The sequence below is a fragment of the Coturnix japonica genome, chromosome 8, assembly GCF_001577835.2.
Source record: "Coturnix japonica isolate 7356 chromosome 8, Coturnix japonica 2.1, whole genome shotgun sequence".
Classification (NCBI taxonomy): Eukaryota; Metazoa; Chordata; class Aves; order Galliformes; family Phasianidae; genus Coturnix; species Coturnix japonica.
Window position 1 is genome coordinate 9,838,735 of NC_029523.1, and position 17,641 is coordinate 9,856,375.

General features: G+C 35.5%; 1 long non-coding RNA gene across 1 annotated transcript in view; it reads right to left on the reverse strand.

Moving 5' to 3' along the window:
* Positions 1-2,407: 2,407 nt before the first annotated feature.
* The window catches only part of LOC107317344, a 22,915-nt gene continuing 7,681 nt past the window's right edge, over positions 2,408-17,641 (reverse strand). The window contains exons 4-5 of the long non-coding RNA XR_001556830.2: positions 5,972-6,065; positions 2,408-4,489 (exon numbers count right to left, since the gene is read on the reverse strand). This is a non-coding gene — a long non-coding RNA (uncharacterized LOC107317344). The remainder of the gene's footprint in view (positions 4,490-5,971; positions 6,066-17,641) is intronic.

The window sequence follows — 17,641 nt, forward strand, 5'->3', positions numbered from 1 at the left end:
TTTCCGGTATTTGAAAGCAGTGAAAATGTGATATTGATATGCTTGAGGAAATACTAATGTCCTCTCTTCAGTGATCTCTCGAAGTCTGTGATTCACTAACACAAACAGGCAAGACAAGTGAACACTGGAAATACTGAAGGTGCTTTGGTTTTTTTCTTTTTTTCTTTTCTTTTTTAATAGAATGGATAATTAATTGTAAAGGAAATTGGAAAGTTATGTATTCTTGAGGTAAGCATACCACTGAGAAGTGAGTATCTTTCAGAAATACTGAATCCTTTTAGCGTACAAATCTAAAGTAAATTGCTAAAATACAAGATTTGGCAGTATTCAGAGACGCAGTCCCTGTTGATATTTAGCGGTTGCTGACCCTTCCCACAGCAGGAGGGTTGAAACTGGATGATCTTTAAGGTCCTTTTCAACACAGGCCATTCTATGACTGGTTAAAGTTAAGTGAATGACATCCTAATCACAAAGCACACATCTATATTTCCATCTGTACACTTTTATACTACCAATCATTACAAATTTAAAGTCACACCCCTTCTATATAACAGAGTAAAATAGCTGATTCTCAAGTTGCAAATTAAGATTCCATTTATAGTCTTCAGATAATAGAGTATTTGTCACCTAAATATAGACAGATCATCATGTAGCATAAAGGGTGATTCTACAGCCATTTTAGAAACCTCTTTCATTTTATTTTTTTTTTAATTGTCATGTAATTTCAATCTATTAAGACGTTTGAAGCTTACAGTATTAAGACGTTATCCGTCATTTTGAATATTTTATTCTGACAAACTGCAGGGAGAAAAAATACTTTATTTCATCAGAATAAAATTGCATGCAAGTAACCCAATGTTACCTGGCTTCTTTCTATTAATGTGGTTTACTTTATCCTTCCACAGCCTCAGAAGAAATGAATTTTCAATAAGGATTAATACTACATTCTCTTCACCTAATAATAATATTATAATATATTATATATATATATATATACATTATATTATTATAATTATTATATTATTATATTATTATATATATTAATATATTAATATATAATATAAAATTATAATAATAATATAATAAATAATAACCTAGAAGACGCTCGTTTAAGCTCCAAAAATTCCTACTGGCAAATTACATTCAATTCATGCATTGCCTCACTAGCTATCTTGACATGCTGCTGCTAGTACTGCTGTAAAATTGGCCATGGCTGACAGTAAGGCTTCTTGCCAGGATTCTGATTTGCAACCACTTCTAATATGTGTATATAGGAAGAAAATACAGACCAGTACAAAGCTAAAATGGCTACATCCCATGCCATTGTAATGGTTTCTATGGGAACACTAGAGAAGTTAGTTACTAAGTTTTACTTTGAAATAGCACAGTTTTTAGAATTACAAGAACTTCTTACTGTGACATATTAATTATAGTAATTAATGTAATGTATTCTTCTGTTCATCAATAAAGACTTACCTTTAAGTGCACAAATATTCTCTTACAATGTTATCCTTCTTTTTTTCTTTTTTTTTTTCTTCTGAAGTTAATGCCCTTGAAATTCTCAAATGAGAATTTATGGGATAAGAGAAACACTGACTATGTATTTCCAACACCTCCCAGCCATCCTTATGCCTCCTAGCCCAGGTAAGTAAGAAAACACAGAGAAAGTTCTATGTTTTCTGACATCACCATTATTCAGATTTAAGTAAATCATGTGCATTTTTTGCTCTGTTGTGGTGCATTACATTGTGTAGTTAAGCAGAATGCTATATATACCCTGAAAAATGCATTCCTACATGATGCTACAGTAATGAATTTATTCAGTTATAAATACCACTCTTCTGTAGAATTGTCACACACAGATTTTAATGCATATAGTTTCATGTTCAGCCATAAATACAATAATGTACATACACAGTGACTGTTTAAAATACTTTTTAATTTATTGGGAAAATTACTCTGAGACGTTCTTGAAAACTGACAAATGTGCTTAGCCCCTGGAACAGCATGACAACTTGACTTCTCTACCTTACCATCTGAACAGCACTGATAACTAAAAAGTTTTCCAGTCCTGGTTAGCAGGCGCTACACCAATTCAACTTACTCATTCCATTGTTTGCAGCTTGTATAGATGCTATAAACGGCGTAATTTCCTTATGCTTTCCTAGTACCCAATTAACTTTGTTATTATTAATGTCTCTTCTCCTTTTGCATGTTGCAGTGGCAGAGTCTGTTCCTTTATTAAATTAAATTAAAATTGCAGTACCTGAAGGGTGCCTAAAGGAAAGCTGAGGCTGGCTTTTGAAAAGGGCATGCAGTAACAGGACAGGCAGAAATGGCTTTAAACTGGAAAACAGTAGATTTAGACTAGATATTAGGAAGAAATTCTTTACTGTGAGGGTGGTGAGACACTGGAACAGGTTGCCCAGAGAGTCTGTGGATGCCCCTTCCCTGGAAGCATTCAAGCAGTCTGACAAATAGGAAAACATACCTTTAGGAGGATAATGCCCTGTCAGCCATATCCTTGTCATAATCATGCCCTCCTTCCTGAAAAGACCTACTTATTTCAAGCCGTGCCAGTTTCAAGCTGCCTGTTTGATGAACGCACTCAACTAGAAATAAAGTGATTTGTGTGCTCTTGGATTCTGAAGGCTTCTCTGAAGATTTTATGACTCTAAATTAAATGCCAAATGAGAAGTATGACGTATTTTAGTTCACTTTTGCATTTTCAGTCAGTACAAATATTACACAAAATAGCATTATAGAGGGAGCAAGCAGCTCCTTTATTATTCTTGCTTCTCAACTTAGATTCTGTACCCAAAACACAACAGAGAACTTCCCTGAAATCTTTCCTACAAATTGTTACACTTTCAGAAAGGATGGACTTTAACTTAAACACTTGATATCACAATATCAGTTAACACTTGATGTAAAATAATTTTTGAATTAGACCTCAGTTCAGAAATTCAGAGAGATACTGAACAATGAAGATATTTATTCACATGATAAAGACTGATTTTCAATTAACTGTTTTTCAAGTTACTAGACAAAATTTAATTCCTTTAAATTAGATAACCAAATTACCACTTGGATTTTCACCTGTCATATAACACTGATTTGGCTTTCTATAACCACAAACTGTTCACTGGTCATTTACCTCACACCAGCAGTAGCAAACCAAAACAAATAGGAATATATTTACCAAATGACAGCTGCATCTACTAAGTATTTTAAAACTATATCTTTGGTTTAAATCATTACTGGATGTCTTGAGACTCCTATTAGCATCATATTTCACAAACCACATCTATTGTGCAAGACTTTTGTTTATGCTGATGTTTTTCTACAAAACATACCACCTCTTCCTTCTATTATTTATAACCAAAGCTTAGCCACTGTAAATCTACTTAGAGATTCAGGCTCTGCAGATTCTAGAACAGTACACCCTCATACTCTTCCCCCAGGCCTCCCCTCAGTGATCTTCTTGCATGTTTATCTCATTTTTAAGCAGGAAGAAAAACAAAGTGTGTAAGGTCTGGTTTAAGCAGTCTGCAACTCACTAACTTCACTCCTTTGAGAGTCAACAGGCAGCAACTTATTTAACATATCCACGATGACTTCTCTAACGTGGTGGGAGAAATAATCACTCTCACTTTTTTCATACACACATGGCCATACACTCTCAGAATCAGGAGGAAAGGAGTGGAAATGTTCTGTTTCTTCACCATGTTTCTCATTCTTCTTCAACTTTCAAATATCCGGTTCTGATTTTATTTTTTATCAGAGAATAAAACTTCTTGCGAAACAAATACCTGTATTAGTTAAATTGTTTCAGGAATATCACTTCTGTGGTGCTCCAACCTCTCAGAAATCTTATGGTACCCTATGGCCAAAACATAACTACTCCCTTGTCCTTCCAGAATAACTTGCATATCGGAAGCAATATTTTGCTAAGTAATGAGTTATGTGCCTAGACAACTTCCAGTGCTCAGCTAATCCTAATTGCATTTGCAACCAACTAAGAGTGTGCCTCATGGCAGATACTTAAGATCAGCTGGCTCTCCTAACCTGTCACTCCAAAGCAAAACATTTATGTCACTGTGCTCTAATTACTGATCTTTTCTCTTCAGATAACCACGTGACTTTATGACTTTATTACTCTATGGAGTACAGCCAAATCTTCAATACCATATCATCTACCTCATTTAAGACCAATTCACAGCATTTCAAAATAAATATTGTCAGTTCCTCCCACAGCTACTGAAAGTGCAAAAAGAGCATTAGTTGGCCCCAGAAGATACACTCATAACACATTTTAACTGATGAGGTTACCATATGGATCTCTGCGGATCCTGCCTGCTTATTCATCTGCTGCTCCTTCATTTTTCCTGTCTTTCCCTGCTGCACATAGGGTCCCTTCCATGGGATGCCATTCTTCTCCATCTGATTCTGTGGGCTTCCCACTGGCTGAAGTTCTTCAAGTTGAAATCTGCTATTACAGAGGCACAAGCAGCACTGCTCAGTCACTCAGTTCTTGCCAGCAGTGGGTTCCATATCAAATCCAGCTGGAACTGGCTCTGGACTGATATTGGGCAGCTGCTGGGCTCTGCTCACAGAAGATGCAGCTCACCTGCTGCCCAAACTTTCTCACACAAACCTAATACACTGGGTAAATAAACCATATCTCTGCACCATGTTCAGTACATGGAAGCTCTCCAGAGATTGTCTTCCTGTTTCCATCAGTTCCCTGTTGCACAGATGCACTATAAGAGTTAAAGCAACACCAATATGGCTATTGATTTAAAATTGTATGCAGTCCCTCCTTGAGCTAATGGTATATCATTTCAGAACAAAAGGAAGGGGTCCTGTTATGCAAGGAAGGAGCATGCACAGACTTCTAGCAGCCTGAACAAAGCGTACCTATTGATTAAATTAAATTGAAAGCAAAAATGTCAAGTCTTGATTTTGTGCAGGAAAGCAAATGACAGCTTATATACATAGCTTCTTTATGTCTCAAAAATAGTATTTTCCTTCATGAGCAGTGCCATTGATTGATGCTATTCAGGCAAAACACTAAGAACATTTTGTTCAGTAATTATTGTGGGCTTGAGCACACAGACTACAGACAAGAAATCTATTTTAAACACAAAACCCAGTGTGCCCTTCACTGCAGGCATGGCTGTGACTAACAGCGATGTCATGCTTATTATCTTCACCAGATGCAGAAGCTCAAAATGAACTATCGAGCTCATTAGAAGACACAAAGCAAAAGACAGCATCCAACAGACATTGCAACAAATTACCAGGATCCAGGCAAACTAGCTCACTACAAACTGAGGTGGAATAGAAGAGTGAGCGTAAGACCTACAGTGACCATTCACAGCAATCCCAGAAGTCAAATGAAGAACCAATTCTTGACTGCCTTCAAATAGTCAGGAATATACAAAAATGACAGCACGTTTCAGTGACTAAAACATAGAAAAAAATGTTAATATTGTAATTAGACAAAAAACAAATGCAATAGACACATAAAGCAGTCAAGAGTTGGATTAAAACTCCTGCTGAAGAAAAACTTACATCTAGAAAACAATCATTTAAAAACAATTCCCTGTCAGTGATGCTCTGTACATCCTCTGTTCAGCCACGCTATTGTACCTTTTTGTCTTTAGAAGAATTCTAGCTCTTCTAGAATAGAATTTTTCTACTTTCCCTAGTTCCAAATCTTTTAAATGAGATTCTCTAGATGTTTTGAACAAGGTTGGATTTCTCACTCTGAATCAGAATTCAAGTGATAAGCAGTAGTTATAAGTGTTATGAAGTACTAATCTCAGGTTTTGGCTATACATACTTGAAAAACAAGCACTTGCTTTATGCAATGTAAATATTATGTATACTAATAAAATTTTAAAAATCAACAATATCATAGTTCATTGTTGAGGCAACTTGATCACAAAATGGGACATCTACCTACCTTAGCACTGAGATCAGGGGTTCCACTCAAGGTAACCATGTGTCAAAACTCACTGGACTCAACCCAACACCAGACTTGAAAGCTTTAGATAATCCTTAGGAAACAGAATGAGAAAAAGCAGAAATTCATAAGGGTTTTTACTGTGGTTTCTGTTTTGTGTTTACTTGCAATGAAAAGAGGCCAAGCAAAGATCATGAATATTCAAAGTCCTCTATCTTGACACAGCCAAAGACACAGTGAGAGGCTGTGAGGAGTGGGAATGTTTCAGCAATTCAAGGAATCAGCTGGAAGCTTTATTTCAGTATATTTCTCAGACTATAACATTATTTCTAGTTGCAGCTGACAATCAGAAACACCTGAAGAAACTGAACAAAACTCAAATTTTATTGTCACTTTCTCTTCAAAGGAGTTCTAAGCAGTCTAGAATTCCTATTGGCCTAATCTCTATCCTTGACCAAACACTAGCACAGTAATTAAAACCATGGATCATTTTGTCAAACAGATATATTGCATTCTCCCATGCTGCACACTCAGTATTTTTCACCTCTTCAGACAGACCTTTGTAATTCATTGCTACAAATGAGTGAAAGTAACACCTGTGAATCTAAGTAGAGAAAGAGAATACAAACTGTCTAACTTTTCATAAATACATACAGTTGAGTGGATCACACCAGTATTTCATAAGAGCCTTCATTGTTTCTAGAAATATTTTTAGTGCCTATTCTTTCTTTGTATCTATTAAGATGAATTAAGTGTACTCACCAAAGCACCAAATTTCACATAGCCTTCTTGTGAATTTTTAAGCTACTAAAGAAATAGAATCTTCAGCAGGAAAAAGTCCCTCAGATTAAGAGGTCTGTCAAGAGTTACAGAGGGTACTATTCAATGCACAACTTGCTAGCTGTGTGTTCCCAGAATTTGTCACATAATAAAGGCCACATAAAAATAAAGAAAAAAAAAAATCATAAAAGGAAAACAACCAGGCTTAAGCACAAAGATTCTGTTTCTTTCACTTTTTAAACCTTGGAGTTAGCTTCCTGCTCACAGTAAGATAAAAAGTTTTATAGGTAGATATTTATAATCTGCAAAGGAACAGGGTAAAGGCTAAAAACAATTCCTCATGGAATGACTTAAAGTATGCTAGAACAATCTAAAAGAGGTCAACACTGAACTGAGTATGTCTCATTTTTCAAAAAAGTATCTTAACAATAAAGCAGGGAAGCTTTTTATGAATTATCTCCCTTTGAAAAGACTTAAAAGACGAGCTTGCGAACTGTTGATATAAGGACATCAAATGAAAAGAAGAAACATCCATTTTATAGCAAATTGGATACATTTTCTTCAGGTTAGTCTATGTGCTTTCATGAGTCACAATGCTAAGATGCCAGGATAAATAATTAGACGTGTTTACATCTGCTTAAAGGATATTATTAACAGTTGACCGTTATGTCACTTGAAGAGCGGGGCATAATTTAAAATTACCAAGTGAAAATGTTAAAATTATATGTTCATTAAGTTATGATTATTTGTATTTTTACAGTACATAATAGTTTTCAGATTGCTATGAAGACCTTTTGCATGCCTTCTTACGCTTTAATAGCTAAATCCCCGTGGAATTATTAGGATTTGACAGCTCTACATAGAGTGGAAATAATGGGGTTTGGCATCTGAGAGTTCCTTAATCCTCTTCATCAATTTTGCTGCAATAATTGAAAATGTCACACCAAAATGATTGTGAGCCTCAAAAATCTGTCACTTACAATTATATCAAAAATTAGAATGATTTTTGCACTGTAGGCGCCATTGCAAGACTGCAATACTGAAAGCGTAATTACTTCAGCATGACCAATTTGTTTCACTAGTAAAAAAAAAAAAAAACAAAAAAAAAACCAAACCCACTCAAAGCTTTCAAGGAAGTCATGATCAACTATGAGAGGAAAACTATTCAGTTGTGCAGAATAGGATAAACTGTGATTTCTAAATCATCAGTGTCTACTAAGAATAGCATTGATATTGTCAGGGAAAGCAGTTGTACCATACATATGCTGAGTAACAGAAGCCAACAACATTTGTTTAAATATAAATGAGCAATCTTAAACACAGTCTTTCCAGAGCAGTGTGATGGGTATACATTCATATATACATATATACACATATACGCATATACGCAGTCATCTATACATATACATCTATATGTACAGTAGAAACGCAAGGGTTTGTCAATAACTACCCAAATATTCAAATTTCTTTTTGAATTAGTGCTGTTCTTAAATAATTAAAGTTTAAAAAAAAAAAAATTTAAAAAATCTTTGTATTTGAAAAAAATACAATGTCATTAGTTGTCTCTTTTACTACTCATCTTATGCATTCGAATATGAATGCTGAGGCGCTGGCAGTCTACCAGACTTCTCTATGGATAATATACTCTAAATAATCAAGTACAGCTATTTTTACATCTCTGTTTATATGTTCCACTAGCTTCCTTTTCATTTTTGGTACTAGGAAGTAATTAATGTCATTATTATGGGATAGTACTCTTCCCCTCATTCTACTTTTCACTATATAAATATGTTCCCTTCTCAGTCTCTCTGCCTCTATATATACACATCTGTTTACTCAAAGTTACTCACTAAACTGATCATGATACCTAAACAAGGAAAATTCCAATTATTTTTTTTCATACACTTACACCCGATATTTGTAGCACAATCAGAAGTGTTCTAACACTAAGCCTTTAGGTGTTTAAGTCTAAATAAGAGGGGACTAAAAGAACACTGGTACTGGGTCTTTGAGATCTTCCCTTGGTAATTTCAGAGCACCACAGTTAACACCTCCATCTACTAACTTTTTTCCTACCTGTACCCTAAATCTACAGCAAAATACTAGTAAACCAGGTTACATCCTTCCTCAATCAGAGGTGAAATGCTATGCTCCAAAAATGATTAACAATTTTGTCTGTTTATCATTCATAGCAGTAAACTCAGCTTTCCTTCTACACAGTCTCCCTCATGTTTGCAAACAATTCCTCATAAGAACAAAGACACTTTGTGTCCCCCCTTTACGTTTTTTTATGAAAACCCTACCATATGGGCAGCCCACAAAACCCTTGACATCAAAATGACAGGAAGTAATCTATCTTTTTTAACTGGCATTGTTTTTCAGGTTTCTTTACTCTTCTATTTTTTCACACCTATCCACTATCTCATGTCCTAGACTTAGTTCCTCAGAATTTGGGAAAAATTTCCTTTATCAACTCAATTTGCACAACAGCTAGTTGATGTTATGATTTATACCCGCACAGAAAATTAAATAAATAGACTACCTTTCCCCTGTGAATTTCAAAATCTGGTTTTCAGAACATTTGCAGAGCAAAACTGAAACAGCATGAAGTGACTTGGCTACTAAGCACAAAACATAATTTTAAAGAACATTTTTCTCAAACATAGGAATGCACGCTTTTCAGCTGTGCTGATTCTCCTAAGTATATTTTGCTTTTTATCAATCTTTCACTTTCCCTTCTCCTCAAAAAAAAAAAACCTTGCAAAAAATGAATATGAGTTTATATGCACAAAGATGACAGTAGTCTGTGGGTTTACAGATAAACATGCTTATTAATCATGAGGTATACAAGTAATGTTTGTTCATTAATCTCTTCTCATCAACTTCAGCAAGCACTCGATCAAACCTTAAAAGATTCCCTTAAATTAGAAATGAAGTAAACACAACTGAAAGCCACACATGCTCACAGAATGAGAATTTTCATTCAGAAATATCTTCAGAGGGGTTTGTCCAGCTAAGTGTTTACTGTTTTAAAAGGGAATAACAGTTTTATCAGTAACTACTGAGTGGGTCCCTTTCAAATCAGGATATTCTATGATTGTGTGAACACTAAGCAGGTGTACTTTGGCATTCTGAATTTCTGAATGTGTATTAGCCCTTCAAAGTCTCAAGAATACTGTATAAAAGAAATGCAATGGTTTTGATGAAACCAATGAAAATCTCTGTTCACTGATAAGTGCCAAGCAGACTCAGAAGCATTGGCTTTCTATCACTGGAAGATTTTGAATTCAACACACTTAACATTTAGAATTTTCAGTTTGCTTGATTTGAAATATATGAAATACATGTGTCTACATATATATATGTGTGTGTGAAGGCACTATATATATACACACACACACATACATATATACATATACACATACTATATATACATATATATACATATACATATATATACACACACATATATACATATATATATACACACACACATTTATACACACATATATATATATACACGCATATATATACTATATATATAGTTTCCTGAACATATGACCCAGGGATACAGACACCATCAGATGCCATTCATTAATCTGAAAATATATCCAGCCATGTTAATTTTTACTGTTTGTTCAAACCAAATAGTCCTTCCCTCTCAAACTGACAATAGAATGTGTGCATTAGCACAGTTGAAACTGAAAAGAATATAGTTTAAAAAGGATAAAGCAAATGTAATATTGCAAATTCTCAGAAAGATGGAACTGTAAAATATAGGAAATGGGCAGGAAAAACAATAACTAGAATCCCTTAGATACAGGCTTCCTTTCCATGCTGGACAGAAATATGGCTGAAAGAAAAAAAAAAAAAACAACAACAAAAAAAAGCCAGCAACACATAAAAGAAAGCAATTATTATAATCCATTTTAAAAGGGATTTGATTCAGAAGTTTGTAAGGTCAGTTTTAGAAGGAGACCACATCAAGAAAAAAAAAACCAACATAATTTGTGACAAACATGCTCTAAAACTGTGTATAAGCAGAACAGCATTGTTGTGTGGAAGAAGTGAAACTACAAGAAAAGGATTTTTTCATATCAAAGGGAGCACTGACAAGAAAAGGGACCATCAGCCTTCTGAAGGAATGAACTCTTCTTCTCAGAGCAATCTGAAACGAATCTCTGAGGTAGAAAAAGGACTAAGTCAAAAAATACTAACACAGTGTTGGCTGGTGTCCTTTAATCTGTTACCTCTGCTGTGCACCCAGGGACACAGCTTCTAAAGAAACAAAATTTCTGCAGAATTAAGGGTAAATTTTCTACTCTGCTCCTCTTTAAAATGGTGGGCCTTATTCATCCTTCATTTATTTTTGTAATTTTGCTTCTGGAATAGCAGCTAATGATTTATCTTGACAGACAAAAATTGCTGACAGGGAAGGCTCTGCTGGCCCATGGCATGTGAAAAGAAGTAGGAGAGATCTAGACTGCAACATGTCATAGTTCAGATACATGCAGCAGAGAGGAGGCCCCATGGCTCAGGAATACTCGATATTGTACCAAATACTGTATGACTTGATCATGAGTACAATGGTAAGAGCATATGTTCTACTTCTCAGGCAAATTATCCATAAGCACACCTCAAAGGTAGCCAGATATATACGCTTGCTGTTCAACTGTACCTGCTGCTCTCCAGTGCAAATATGGGAAATGTCACCATGTTAGAAACAATAAATAACTAAGCATCAAAGTATGCCCATCTATAAGACCAGAGTGGTTGCTGAGGGTGACACTCAGTCTGATCTGGAAAACCTCCAAGAATGGAGACAGTACAATATCTCAGGGCAAAACCTCCAAGAATGGAGACAGTACAATATCTGCTCCATTCCTTGAGTGTTCTCTTAGAACCATGTAAGATGGACAAGACCAATAAGATAATCAAGTTCAGCCACCAGTTATTCATTACAGACACTGTAGGTTATACTATTAAGGATAGTTCCTTGTTATAACTGTTAAACAATTTGCAGCTTTTCCGTCATTTTTTCCTTTAATTTGTATCACCCCAACTGAACTGTCCAAAATGCCTCCCTTGAGGTGAATCAAAACTAATAACTGCATTGTTTCATGATCAACACAAGAAAGGACCCCTGTCTGAAGAACTGCATTTGTATTTAAATATTTTCATTTAATAAAAAGCACATTGTGGAAATATCAACTGGGCTTCAGTATGAAAATACTGTCAAGTATATGCTTGTCATAAAAGCTCACTCACCAGCACCATTACAGAATCAGGATTATTCTATGTTATTGAACACCTTTAACATATTTTAAAAATAGGACTGTATCTCATCTTCATAAAATTTCTCTTACACAGGGAAGTATTAGAGAAGGCTTCTGTGGAGAATTAGATAGTTACCTACTTCTTTTATAAACGTCTTATGCTGCTCGGGTTACCAGTTCATCAGACTGACAGGAGTTAAAGGCTGCTAAGAAATCAATAGCAAGGATTACAGTGTAATAAATATTTATAGTAGGTAGCTTCAAAGTTGTTACGAACATTTTCAGCCTGAGCTATTAAGCAGCATTTATTTCATTAAAATATCTCCAAAATTTTGTCTGGAATTTACTGTGGTGATTAATCCTGTCCAATGCCATACAAACACAGATGTGGGTCTAACACTCTGTAGAAAGACAAAGGGTAAAAAGTCAAAGAAGTAAAGGTACACTAATAGAGGAGACTGGCCAGAAGTAACTAGCTATCAAAACAAAATAGATATTTTTTAGAACTTATACTGTGCAAACAGTTGTTCATAAACATGGAAGATTCTTCTTCACAGCAGCCGAAGCTTTGACAGTAAAAGTATCACTGATCTTAGGCCTTCAGAATTATAGTTGAAAGCCTCTGACGAGCTGACCAACACGGAACTAGGTATGAAGGCAAACACAAGTATTCTCCAATAAGAGATCCTAAAAGGAGGAGTATCAAGTGGTATAATCAAGTCATAAGTGTTCAACTAAGCAATTTACAGTCAACATTGTAAAGAATAAAGTCTGTTGGACCTAAATAAACTGGATTACATTCATAGAATCATAGAATCACTCAGGTTGGAAAAGACCTTCAAAGATCATCAAGTCCAATCTCAACCTAACCGTACTACCCTAACAACCCACCACTATGTGGGTCCCTGAGCATTTGAAAGGAGGAGCTAACTACTTCATGTTAATTTCTACTCCATTTTAGTCTGGATTTTTTTTCCTTCCCCCCCACCCCCTTCTTTCTGCTCACATTTTTCTTCCATACTTATTCGTAAATAAAATATTAATTCAATTCCATTGAATTTGCCAGTATAGGAAAATAGCAGAACTAGTTCTCCCATTCCCAATAGGAAGTCTTCGTTTGCAATCAAATCTGTCCCAAACTACCATAATAGTGTACTGAATGTCAACTGAGGACTCAATCAACCAGTGTATACATCTAATAAATTAAAATAACACATCAGATACAACTAGATCTTAGAGTATACATATTATTGATCTCAGTAGAAAAGTCAAGGACAGGTGAGACAAGCAGCTTGAATTCACTCTTATTTCTAGAAGCCGGCTGCACATACTAGTTGCCAGTCTTAAAGTCATAAATTTTCTGATATCTTAAAATGCAGACACCCTTTGTAGAATACAATCCGGACTTTTGATTGTCAAAAGCCATTTGTTATGGTCCTGATTTATCTCCTAGCTCCACTGCTAAGCATTATCTTGTTATTGCTAGAATTCTCTTTCTCCTTCAGTGTGAGAAGGCTGACTCACCCCTTTTCATTCTTATGCTCAAAGAAAACAGAGCATGTGCTTCTTTCAAATAGTATCATTCACAGAAACTCTTCAAGATTAGTTTTGAAGACAACTCTGTTATATTCACACTGTTCATCTTCACAGAATCCTATCTGGGAACCTATTGCCAAGAGATTGTCTCACAATATACAATAAAGTTTCCAAATTTTAGTAGACATTTCAGTATCTACAACATTTTTTATACTTCCACGCTCATTCCATTTTGATTTTCCTATTATAATCCAGTACCCTTCCCATTTTCTTTGTGCAAAAACATTTCACTGCAGACCTATGTAGGTCACTCTGAAAGTAATGCATCCTGTTTATTTCCATAGAAATTACATCAGATAAAAAGAGCACAATAATCACAGAATCATTGAATTACTCAGGTTGGAAAAGACCTCAAAGATCATCAAGTCCAACCTCAGCCTAACCATAGTGCCCTAACTCTAACAACCCTCTGCTAAATCATATCTCCAAGCAAATAACACTATTTGATAGAGCAAATTCTCAGCTACAAAATGCTATTTTTCAACAGTCACCATCATTAGCTGTGCATTTTTTCTAGTAATGAACAAGAGCCTGCCTGCTGCACTCACAAAAATATTCAAGACTTTCCAGAACATGGCTTGACTTTCACATCCTGTCACCACTGCTGAAATGTACCACCCCCTGCCTCACTGTGCTGTCATCCACTGCTTTGTCTCCATAAACATTCCACAAGCATTGATGAATATCTGTGGTTGCTATTTTCTCTTCATGGAGGAATTCAATTGCACACCTTTGCTTCTCACACACTTCCATGTCAGACTGCCCCTCTGCTGACATCTGCCACACAGCAACAAAATCAAATGGAATATTGGTGGAAAGGTTCGCTCTCTGCTGCCATACCACCACCATCTGCTTCTGTCCTTGTGAGCCAACATAATAAAATAGGTGGTACTATTTTCAGGGCAGCCCCTGCATATGTATTGTCACCACTGCATAAGATTTATTTTACTATGATAAGTGCAAATTCTACTAAGAAAGCTAATAAGGAGATCTACCATATCCTCCTGTTACCCAAACAATAGAATTAACAAGAAAATAACAAGAAAAAGACACTGAGGAAAATTAGAAGGCTATTCTATTCTGGTTTAAAATAAAGCAATAATCTAAAAATAGCATTGCGAATAGCCTCAAAGAAAGTTCTTGTTCTTACAGAGTCTTGTTCTTACAGTGTCTGTAAGAACATTAGGAGCAAGTGAAGAAAATGTTTGAAAACTACAGGAGGAGAACCAAATTATTCCAGCGATGCTCAAATCAGTGTCTTTTAAGCAGACATGCAATTTAGCTTCCCATTTCACAAACAGCTTCTTCAAGTGCAATCCATAGAGTGGACTCCACATTTTGGAATGATAGTGCCACATCTGCTTCTCTCACATCTCACCAGTAAAGTACTACATGTTCAGTAAAATGATGGATGATATCACGTATTACGTGTTGGCAACAGCAAAGCACTATTTCATATGGTTCCTACCATAACAGATCGATGTCATTCAGTCTGTAAAGATTCAATGTCATACTGAACACATGGAATATGAATAAATAGCTTTGAAGTATATATAAATTTCATCCGTAAAATATATTTTTCTTCTTAGAAAAAAAAAAACAAAAACTGTTTCCTCTCTTCCACCAAACCATTTATAATGAACTGAGTGAAATATCTATTTCATACACGTGTGCAAGCTTTTAACATCAGATTTCACACCACATAAGCATGATTTGAACCATATTATGAAGAACTAAAATATCATTTTAATAATGGTCCAGATGGGGTGTGTTGTGTAATTGAAAGTGGAGCGGTACTTACAAGCAAGCTTCACCATCCCTTTCATGATTAAGTTTGAAGATTAGATGCAACAATTAGTAGTTAAAGCTCTTCATATTACAGAACTTAGTCATACAGTAAGAATAAAAGCTTTACAGACCATTTCACTGAATAAAATGCTCTGTGACCTACAATAGCATGTGCTCACCAAGGAACCGATCCCATTTTGATGAAGAAACAAAAATGCAGCTCCAGTATAAATGACTGCTTTTTTTTTATTATGAGTGGTCTCCTAACTCTGTCCAGTACATCTGCAGCATGAAAGTGTCCTAATGATCACTTTCTGTTGCTTAAATACATAAGAGATAGTGCAAAACTGAATGCAGTTAATCTTTCCCATTGGGCTGTGTAAATAATTACATTGTCCTTGTGCTAACAGTGAAGCTAATGGAGCAAGAACAAGGCTGTTTCTTTGCTTCCAAAATGAGTACATCATCCAGGCAAAGAACATTGACTTATCTGATATTGCTGTTACCTTTTGAAATACCCAGCGGCTAATATGAAAAGGGCAAAAAATGGCTTTATGTAGGACAAAAATGAAATTAGTTCTCTTGACTTGCTAGACAGTGATTCAAAATATGCTGCTCATCTGCCATCCTTAATTCATGCTCAGGAGTCAGTATATCATCTCTTTTGCTATTCTTCTCCCTTTAAGTAATAGGAAAGAAGCTGGATAAATAATGACAAAGATGATAAAATGCCTGTCCTCCTGGTTTGGTCTGATGCCTGTCTGGCGGTAGTTCTTTATTATGCCGGAGTAAGTTGAATGAATGCCCACCACGTCCTGTCCATGTCTCATTCGTTTCCTGTTATTCCTATGTATTGTTTACAGAGCTTTTACAACAGGGAAGTTCAGTGTAAATTCCTCATCTATCGATAAACAATTTCTCACATAATTGCATATATCATGCTTGCTATTTTAATCATTGTCCTCATGCAAAATTTCCAACCACTATGTTTTGTACTACATAGATTCATCATGTTTTAGAAAGTAAAATAAAATGACTGCTTCCCATTAAATTAGTCCGTGGTGGTTTACTGAAAACCAGAACATGGTAGTTAAAATGAAACACAAACTGATCAAATGTTTCACTGTTTTCACCTTCAGCCATTTCCCATTAAAACGCTGAGGGTCACAATATTTTCTGACATTTCATTTGAAGGTCCATCCTGCCTTGCAGATGTTGTTCAGCCTAAACAGTATTGGCAAACATTCACCTCTGTGGCTAAGTTCTGTCAGCATTCATTTATAAGCAAATAAAATGTAAGCAGACTGCAGGTACAAATAGGCTTATGACCCATTTCCTTTCAAATAAAAACAGTAAACTGTTTCTACTGACAACTATTTAGAATAAGAAGTTCCACTGATAATGTTTTGTGTCAAATACCACAATTATAATGCTCTACTTCTATTATGCAATTGAGTTTTTCTTTTCTTACAAACTACAGGTATGGATTCAGGCTTCAGCCTGAATACATCTTCCCATTACAGTTTTTTAGGGGTCCATCATACTTCGTGGTTGTTCAGCATACAGTTGAAACCAGTTAAACTCAGTTTTCCTTCAAATAACTCCCGCATAACCAACCTGCGAATCACCACCATGTTTAATGGGTGTCAATATATAGACAAAACTATGCTGATGAGGTAGCTAGATAATTAGCTGATGGAGAACTAGAGTCTTAGAGGTTTGATTAAAAAACCAGCAGATGTGAGTGCAATATTCATAATCACACAGATTTGTTAAACTCCACAAAAGTAGTGTATAAATATAAGCTGGGGAGACATGATCACTGCATTTGCCTAAAGCACACAGCATGAAAGCAGCACAAACTTCTTTTCAAATCTGCAAATGCATATCATCTTCATATGCACATGAGCTGCCTTCCACGTCTGAATATTTCTCTCTTGAGAGTATAGCAATCATGCCAAATAACGTAGTTTTTCTTCAAACAAAATGAGACTTTCAGAGCTCAGGTCTTCCAAGGTGAAATTGTTCAAGTCCTAGAAATGCTTGCTGTGTCAAGGCAAAGCCTTTTTTTTTTCTGTCTAAAATTTGAGATGCTGAAACCAGGGATACTTGGGGCTTAGAAACAAGTTCTCATCACCTGGAATTCAACATGTTCCCTCTTGATGCATGCACAGGTATATAGCATATAAAAGGTAGTATATCTAAACACAAGCCATAAGAATTCTCAGTG